The sequence below is a fragment of the Vidua chalybeata genome, chromosome 5 (assembly GCF_026979565.1).
Source record: "Vidua chalybeata isolate OUT-0048 chromosome 5, bVidCha1 merged haplotype, whole genome shotgun sequence".
Classification (NCBI taxonomy): Eukaryota; Metazoa; Chordata; class Aves; order Passeriformes; family Viduidae; genus Vidua; species Vidua chalybeata.
The window spans coordinates 66449595-66458644 of NC_071534.1; positions in this window are offsets into that span (position 1 = coordinate 66449595).

Genomic DNA, 9050 nt, shown 5'->3' on the forward strand with positions numbered 1-9050 from the left:
TCACCGCTGAGGTTGCTCCCGACCCGGCCGATTCTGTGATTCTGTGTCCCTCCACTGTGTGGGGGACATGGGTCTCCACAGGCACCCTGTGAGGGCAGAGAGCTGTGTGCCATGGTGGCCCCAGTGGGAGAGGGGACAGTGACACCTTGGTTGCCTCAGAGAACCCTGAGGTAAAACCTGCCCCGATCATGCCCAGGGAAGTTGTGGCTGCCCCATCCCTCGAAGTGTTTAAGGCCAGGCTGGATGGGGCTCTGAGCAACCTGGTCTAGTTGAAGGTGTCCTTGCCTGTTGCAGGGAGTTGGATCTGGATGATCTTCAAGGTTTCCTTCCAACTCAACCCATTCTGTGGTTCTATGATTCTGTGAAGCATAAATTGTGTTGGATCTGGTGTCTGAGGGGCTTGTCCCTCCACTAAACTACTGGGAAATGGTGAAGGCAAAAGAGAAAAATTACTGTCACTGCTGCCTGAGTCTGCCTCCTCAGTGGGGAAAAGGTTTTCATGCCTTGTTAATCTGTGCCACCCATATACTTAAGAGCTCAATAACAAATATTGCCTATTTGTACTCTTATTTATTACTAATATATTGTCACAGTCACAGGTACTTATCAGTGATTGTGTCCTCTCCCTTCTTCATTGTGCAAGGCCACAGCAGCCAGCAAATTAACAGTTTGAATTCTATTACACTGTAAAAATTTCAAGCTGCTTTCAGAAATCATTATTTTCACCCATGCTGTGGTGGCTGAAATATTCCTAATGCAAGAAGTACCTCAAAGTGTGGAAGATAGAAATGTTTCCAAAACTGTAGGCCTACCTAAATAAATGGCATTACAGAACAGGGAAGGGGGAGCTATACAATGTGGGTCAGTGAGGGTTGACAAGGTAAGACCATTCCCAGTGTGTAACTTTTTTTTCAGGTGTTCTCCAAAGCTACAGGAGCAGTGTCCAGAAGGAAAGCAAATTATTAAGACTCTAGTGTGTAATTTTTGGTTATGTTAAAGCTGGTGCCTAATCTAAGCTTTTTGGTCATTCTACAGCCAAGAGAGAGAGAGACTTTCCACCAGTTGAAAAGAGGCTGGACAAACCACATTGTGAGGAAACCTGTCTCTAGTGGTGTAGTGGTGAAGCCTGACCAGAGTCCTGTGTGTCTCTCTTGACTGGGGGCCCAGTTTAGAGCTTGCTGATGTTGGGCTAAACGAATCCCATCTTTCTCTTTTATTCTTGGCTCTGGCAACAGCTTGGTGTGGGATCATATGCCTGTCCTGTGTAACAGCTGTTACACAACAGCACAGGAGAGGAAAGCTCCTTATTTCATCAAGGAGCAAACTGGGAGTGGTGTCTATTGCATATAGCATGGACACCCCAGCTAAGGAGAGCATCTCTGTTCTGGGAACATTTAATTCAAGAATATACTTAAAGGCAAGCTTTTACTTTACAGATTTCCAGTGTGGGAACATCAATACACAGAGGGAGAGTGCTTTGAGATTCATCAAAGTAGAATGTTAGATAACTTCAATGTATTATTTTTGCAATGTATTATATGCTAATTCAACCTGCCTGAGCTAAATTTCTCCTTACTAAGTAGGACATCATTCTGAGGAAGATTTTACAGTTACAGGGCTTTATCAGCTCCACAGTGTTATTTTCTTTATTTCTTGATTTACTCTTATCACCTTGTAATATCAGGTGTAGTCTCACATTAAAAATGTGCCCTGTCAACAGGTGAGTCCAAAAGAGGTTTTTTGTCCTTTTGATAACCATTTGTATGTTTTTTTCCCCTCTTTCCTCGTTCTTCAGCATTACTGATTACTAGTCCTGGCATTGAATTTATTCTAGGAGACCAGCTGTGTGTTGACACATTCTGTCCTGAAGGTGGGGAAATTTATGGAGCACAGTTCCAAGTACACAGCCCATTACTGTGTATTATAGAGAACTTCCCTCCTCTGCTCAGTGAAAACTCGTTATACCAGTTCAAAAATATGTCAGCTATGCATCTCCTTCCTCCAGCATTAATCATTAATTAACATGTGATACTGACATTTCTGGTTGCTACTTAATGTAGCAAAACAGTATTTTATGTGCGTTTCTAATTTCTTCTCTCATCCTTCAGCCTCAGTGGAGGGTGACACATCCAGCTGTCAGTGTCAGTACGCTGGTAATGCTGCCCAAAACAGCCACGAGAACAAGCCCATGTTCATAAAACTCCTCTTGCCAGTCTGACTCCTTTGCCTCGTGTTACAGGCCAAAATTCGTGTTTCTTCTCACAGAATGTGCTTATTGTATTTGCTACTGCAAATAGCTGAGAGTAGACACACTGAACTAAGCAACTGTGATCAAAGAGGGTCTTACTCACCTGATTTGGACTTCTTTCACAAACAGTTTTCATTTTGGGTCTGTCTTTTCTTTTTCTCTGTATGTGTCCTGGATTTGATAAGAATTGGTAGAATGGAGCAGTCAGAAAAAAAAGTAGACTGATGGGAAGCTATCTGGTTTTTACTTGAATTTCAGTAGGCGTAGAAAGCTCCATGGTTAAAGTTCAGAGCCTCTTGTGTGAGGCAGTGTATGTAAAATAAAAGAACAGGCAACGGATAGACAAAATAGGGAAATAAATATGTACTGGGATATGAGATAACGACGAAAGAAACAGGGTTTAGCCAAAGTGAAGGTCAGGTTACATTTACAGTCATTATGGTTGACTTAGTGTTGTGATAAACATGGTATTATCATGACTTGTTATTTGCATAAGAGTGGCTATAGGAAACCTCCAGACAAGAGCATGGCTTGTTGTACAAAGTACTGTACCAACAGCAGGTCACTATTATTGTTTACAATCAGTAATCCCACACAAAATGTGCTCCAGGACTGATTCATACAACTTTTCCCCTTGATTGACCACTTCCTTTTTTTGGCTGGGCACTTACAGCCAGAGCCAAAGGAAGGCTTCAGTGTCACAGCACTCCTTGCTTTTCAGTGCTCAGCTGGCAGAATGCATTTCCAAGCAATGAGATAAACTTACAGTAACCAAAACTTGGGGCTTTGCCTGTGACTCAGTAGCAGTCAGATATCTCAGCCCAGATGTCACTGCTGCCTCCCTCTTGCCAACTCTGTGGCTTTTGTTTTGTGGTCAGGCAGGTTTGTGTAGTGAAACAGCTTAAAACAAACAAGACAAGATTGAAAGCTCCCTCCCCAAGTTTGCTGATGACACTAAACTGGGTAGTGAGGCAGACATGTGAGAAGTGACAGCAGTCTTGCAAAGACACCTGGAAGGGCTGGAAGAGTGGACTAGCAAGAACTGTATGAGGTTTATTTAACAAGACAAGAGGCAAGGTCCTGCACCTGGGACAGCATAACCCAAGAACCCATAAGAGGCCAGGCCACAACTGGAGTACTGTGTTTGGTCCTGGTCTATGCAATTCAAGACACAGTCAGATTGGAAAGGGTCCAAAGAATGGCCACCAAGATGATCAAAGGGCTGGAGAAGAAAGACAGAACCAGTTAGGTCTTTTCTGCCTGGAGAAGACTTTGGGGAGACCTCATCAGAGTATTCCAGCACTTAAAGGGTTACTACAAAGAGAGTGGAGGCTCTCTCTTCTCAAGGAGCCACATGGAGAAGACAAGTGGCAATGAGTACAAATTGCCCAAGGAGAGGTTTCCTCTTGATATGAAAAACAGTTTTTATGGTGAGAACAGTCACTCACTGAAACAAACTCCCCAAGGAACCAGGTAGAGCTGGAGGTTTTCAAGATGTCACTGAGCAGGGTGCTACATAACCTCATCAAGGCTCCCTTCTCCATGAAAGACTGGACTTGATGATGTTTTGAGGTCACTTCCAGCCTGGGCTGTTCTATGATTCAGTGATTATTTTTGGGAGGTGCTTGTATCTTTTTTGTTTTATCCAGATGTTTTTTCATTTGGTTTGGACTGACTGCTGTGGGAGAAAATAGTTAGGTTGAGATCTGAAGCTAGATCCACTGCTGTAGGGACAAGAATATCTTTGAGCTGTAGAGAGCAATTTCCATCCCTCCCCTGGGTGATCAGGGTACATGTGTGGAGAGTGAGAGAGGAGTTTGAACAGTCTGGTGGTTCAGAGACAATGGAGTCTTCTAGATGGGCACTTCCTAGACAAGTACTTGAGATACCATCACTTGTGAAAAACAGTCAAGATAGGATCTATGGAGAGCAGACACAGTCAGTATTTATTTGGTACTCTTTAGGAACGCCTTTAGTGTTTAGCCCTGTTTGTGATTAAGCCAGAAGAATATCTAATTTCCAGGTTATGTTATAAATTAATTGAGAAATGGCCCTGAGGCTGCCGTGGTTCTTTGCCTGTACAGAAGCAGAGCTGGAGGCATTGTGAGCTGTATTTATTAACATCTCTCCAGCCAACCTTCACAGTCTTCCTTCTGCCCTCTGGATATGCAGATTCCCTGCTGTCCCTTCCCTCTTCATTACCTTATCTCCTCCCTGCACTGCAGTGGCCAGCTCACTGTCCCAAATCCCCTCTGCCTCCTCTGCCAGCACCCCACCCCACCCATGCCTTGGGACCTACCCTCGTTACCCAGAACTCTTGCTATTGCCGCTGTGATTTTCTTACTGCTTCTCTCTCCATGAAGCCACATCCCTCTTCCTTGCCTGATCTCACAGGCATACTAGTAAGTTGTCTAGGAACTCAGACCTAATTTCTCTCCTCTCCTTACTTCTGGTGTTAGTGCACCTCACCGGTGAGACAAGATTTGCAGGTAGGAGGAGAAGGCTGCAGAGGAAGAGGAAGTTCCCTAATGAGTTATGCTGCCTTCAGGCTTTGTCTGCAGTTCACCTGGGGGGAGGGAAAGGAGAGCTGGGGTGTATTTTTGGCACTTAGTATCTCACTTTCATTTAAATTCTAGTTTTGGCTCCTAAATACTCTTTTAGATCGAATCTGTCATATTTTCCTTCAGCAGATCCTACTCTGAGAGTAAAGATTTCCCTTTTCCTGTGTTTTGTTTAGAGGGGGGTGGGACAGCTTTCTACTGGTGTTGCAATATCTGTTTAAAAGTGATCTGATTTTAATAGCTGTTTCTTGGCTTCTGCTATTTAAAACATATGTTTTCTGACATTTAATAATAAGTTTGTTCTCCTATACGTCCCAACGACTATGAACAACTGGTTATTTTCCAGAGTCAGTGAGTTTGAAATTAATGCAACTTATTTTCCTGTGGGGAATGGGGACATATGTCACTGAATTGAATTAAATATTAATTGTATAATTTCCAAAGGGGAGAGGTGCAACTAGAATCAAAGAAATATAGAAAATTATTCTGAGAGAGCACAAAATACATATACTTGGAAACTTGGAAATAAACTTGTCTTTTTAAATTGCTGTGGGTTTTGAGGTTTGTGCTTTTTTCTTTTTCTTTTATTTACCTTTTTTTTTCCTTTTTTCTTTCTTTTTTTTAAATTTCTGGTTTGATTTCTTTTAGAACTGAAAGTTAATTCTTCTAATGGTATTCCATTGGCCCATGATATGTGCCTGGATGATCTTAATTCCAGTTCCCAAGGACAGGGTGTCCTGTGATACAGCAAGCTGTATTTTGCATTTGAGCTGTATTTTCTGTTTCAGCAGGACTGAATGGTTTATGGAGGAGGAGAGCAGGATGGAGGTGTTCCCTTTAGATCATGTTTGAGGGAAGGACTTGCCACTGTCATTCAGGTTATTCTGGAAAGGAATTCTGGTGAGGCTGTGGGCTCTGCCCAGGGTCAACTTCAAGTCAGTGGAACAAATCCCAGTAATTTCATTAGGAGCTGAGTCAGGCCTTTACTAGATCGGGAAAGGGGTTTAGACTTCTGTAGCAGAATGTGGATGGACTTTAGACATTTAAATGTCATCTGCAATCCAAACAGTCTCTGCTTATCAGCCATCGAAACCCACTTCTGCCTTATCTCTTCATGAGCCTCTCAATTTTCCATGGCAGTCCAGTGGCTGCATGTGCTATATGAGGTGAACAGCAGACTTCAGCACAAACTTAACCTTGTCCAACAGAGTGGCTCACATTTTCCATCCTCAGTGTCCCTCAAGAGTGTCCACAGTGTGTCTGGGGACACTCAGGGGTATTTACTTGTGAACTTGGGTTCTGTGATTGTACCTCCATTAAAACTGGATTGGAGGATACCCATCATGGTTCAGAAAGTAAAAGCAGAGATAAAAGCTTCTACTCAAGGTCCTATAACAAGAAGGTGAAAGGAGGAAAAAGGGATGGAAACCCTCACCTCCAGATCTTCAGGGACAAATAATGTATTTTACATTGCCATTGATGGATAAAATAATCCCCCATCATGGCAAGACCCTAATCCCACAGGACAAGGCTATTAGAGGATAATCCTAACCTAAATTGCAACCCTGTGTTTGAGTACTGGTTCTCCTAATGCTCCAGGATACAATTACAGAACAAGGCCTGGAAACCACAGCCTTTGTTCTGCCTTATTGCTTAATTGTTTAATGAAGTATTCACTTCATCTAAGTGAGTGCTTTGTAATTTTGTACTTGCATGCAGCTGGCAGAGGCAAAGAACTGGCTTTTTTACAGAATAACTTGTTCTTTTGGTGGAAGAAGGTACCATTAAAAATATCAGGCTGCAATAGTAAATAATTTGAGAGATCTCTCCATAAAAAGGAAATCTCACCCTTGAAAGTGAGGAATGAAAGCACATTTTTTACTGCTGTTTTTGTCCCTTTTCTTCCTTGATGCTGTGCAAAGACAGATGGAAGAGGCAGTGGGACAAACAGTATCAGATCTTTCCCTGAAAGGTCTGTTCTGAGGTCAGGACACTGCTACCATGTGCACCTCTCAAACTGAAATGGGAGAGGCCTTCCCAAATCAGGAAAAAAAAAGAAGTATTCAAGTAAGTCTTATATCAAGGTAAGAACAATATTCAGGCCCTTAAGTAAGTGCAAAGTCACTACATACAAGTGCAAATAACATGTAAAAAAAAATTCTAAAAACTTCTATGGATTTCAAGAGTTTCCCTGTTCTACTCTTGAAAATATTCCTATGCTCAGGACAATGTGTCAGGCTCCAGCTCCTGAGTAGTTACCTGATGAAGGTCAAGTGCTCTGAGACATCCGTTCCCTACCAGCTGCAGGCAGGCAGATCTGTACCTTCCAGCATTTTGGGGATTTTGATCTTTTGAAGCTTTTCTTCCTCTTTATAACTATAGAAGGAGCTTAGACAATTAGCTCTGGGCTTGGATATCATTTTTGGCTGGTAATATGAATTTCAGACACAGGATATCAGGAGATTTGCAACAGAGTAGGGGGAGAGAATGACCCTGGGAACAGGAGAAAATAATTTGAACGTTGGAGGCTTTTTTGAGTTCCAGCCATGCAGGGGCCCTTGCAAATGCTGAATACCAAAGAAACATTGCCAGTCTGCAATACCAAGATTTTCTTCAATAGCTGTGAAAGTGTTTTATGAATAACATCAGTACAGACAGAAGAGGTGAGGTCACCTGTGCACCTTCCTCTCTTGCCAGTCCTACCTCTTGGGAGGTACTGCCTGTAGATTCTTTCCCTGCTCTCACAAGGTAGGGTGCTGCTTCACTGGGAGCACATTGCTAGAGGGGCACAGCAATGAGAGAGCTGGTTCACAGTGGGTTCACTTGGTGCTTTCCTTGCAGACTCCACTGTAGATGCTGTTCTTGTCAAGTCCATGGAGTACAGATGATGGGAAGGAAGCCATCACGCAGTTGCATTTGAGGTACCAACAAACAGAACAGTACTGGGCACCTGGATGTGTGTGGTAGATGCAAATGTATATAGTTAATACATTGTTCTTGGCCCCCAAAAGTGACAAATGGATTACTTTTAGCTGCTGTGTTCCATTTGAAAGCCAGTACAGGGCAAACGTTTTGTTTGTCAGGGTACTTTGTAACTTGTTTTCACACAACTACCATTTTCAACATCATTTAACAAGTCATTATAGACCTTTTAATAAATTATAGTCATTAACCTTGCCTAGGGTAACTGAGGGCAAGATTTTAATTCAGGCAGTGAAGAGTCTGTCCTCTAGGCCCGTGTTCAAGATCACAAGAGTGGGAGAGCCAACAATTCAAGGACCAACAGGAACACACCTGGCTTACAGCCATCTGTTGTACCTTTACAGTGCTGCTGGTTCCTGCCCATGCCAGTGCACAGAGACTTCTCAGGCTGCTGTTATTCACGCTCACTCCATGCTGCCTCTGTGACCTGTTCTTGTAGTTGGAAGTGCTAAAGCCTGAGAAGACCCTGGTTCCTTTGCCTTTAAGGACATACCTGGCAGCTTCTCTGTAGGGAGTTTCCTGCAGAGGCAGGAATCTGACTCATGGCTGCTGGAGACACCTCCTGGAAGAGCTGTCATGGAATAGCCACAGGCAGTTGTGATTCAGTCCCGAGCAGTCTCATTAGCACCTGATTTCTTAATGGCGTCCGGTATACACTTATATTACCAGCTATTTTTGTATCCTCCATGCAACCAACCACCGCCTTAGCAGGAACTCTCTGTCCACATGAAAGAGTGTTTTGGTTTTGTTTTTTTGTTATATGGAAATGCTTGCATAAACTTTTATTTAAACCTTTTTTTTTTTCTTTTGTAATTAAGAAGAAAAAAACCCTTTGCTTAAAACTGATATTCTGTACGTTTTTTCCTAAAACCAACACTGTAATTTTGTTGAAGAAAAGATTCAAAACAGGCTGCAAAAGTATTTATTTAGCACATTTTTGGCTTCAAATACTGTCTTGCCGGGTCTTTTTTTATTGCTACTATCGCTCTGAGGTAACATTTGCAATTTCAGTTGTTTGCTTTTAGGGATGTCACTGGTGGTGGCTCAATATCTGTGGCTACAGATGGACATAGTCTGAAATGGCTCCTGCCTGAACCAGCTCCTCCCAGTCAGGGAAAGCTCAGAAGTGGCAGGGAGGAAAACAAAGCCATGAGCACAGGTCACCCCTGTCCTGGCTCTGTGGGAGCACACCTGTGCAGCAGGGCTGAGGCTGTCTGGTGGAAAAGGTGTTGAGTCACAACTGACTGGTCTGAGTGGAG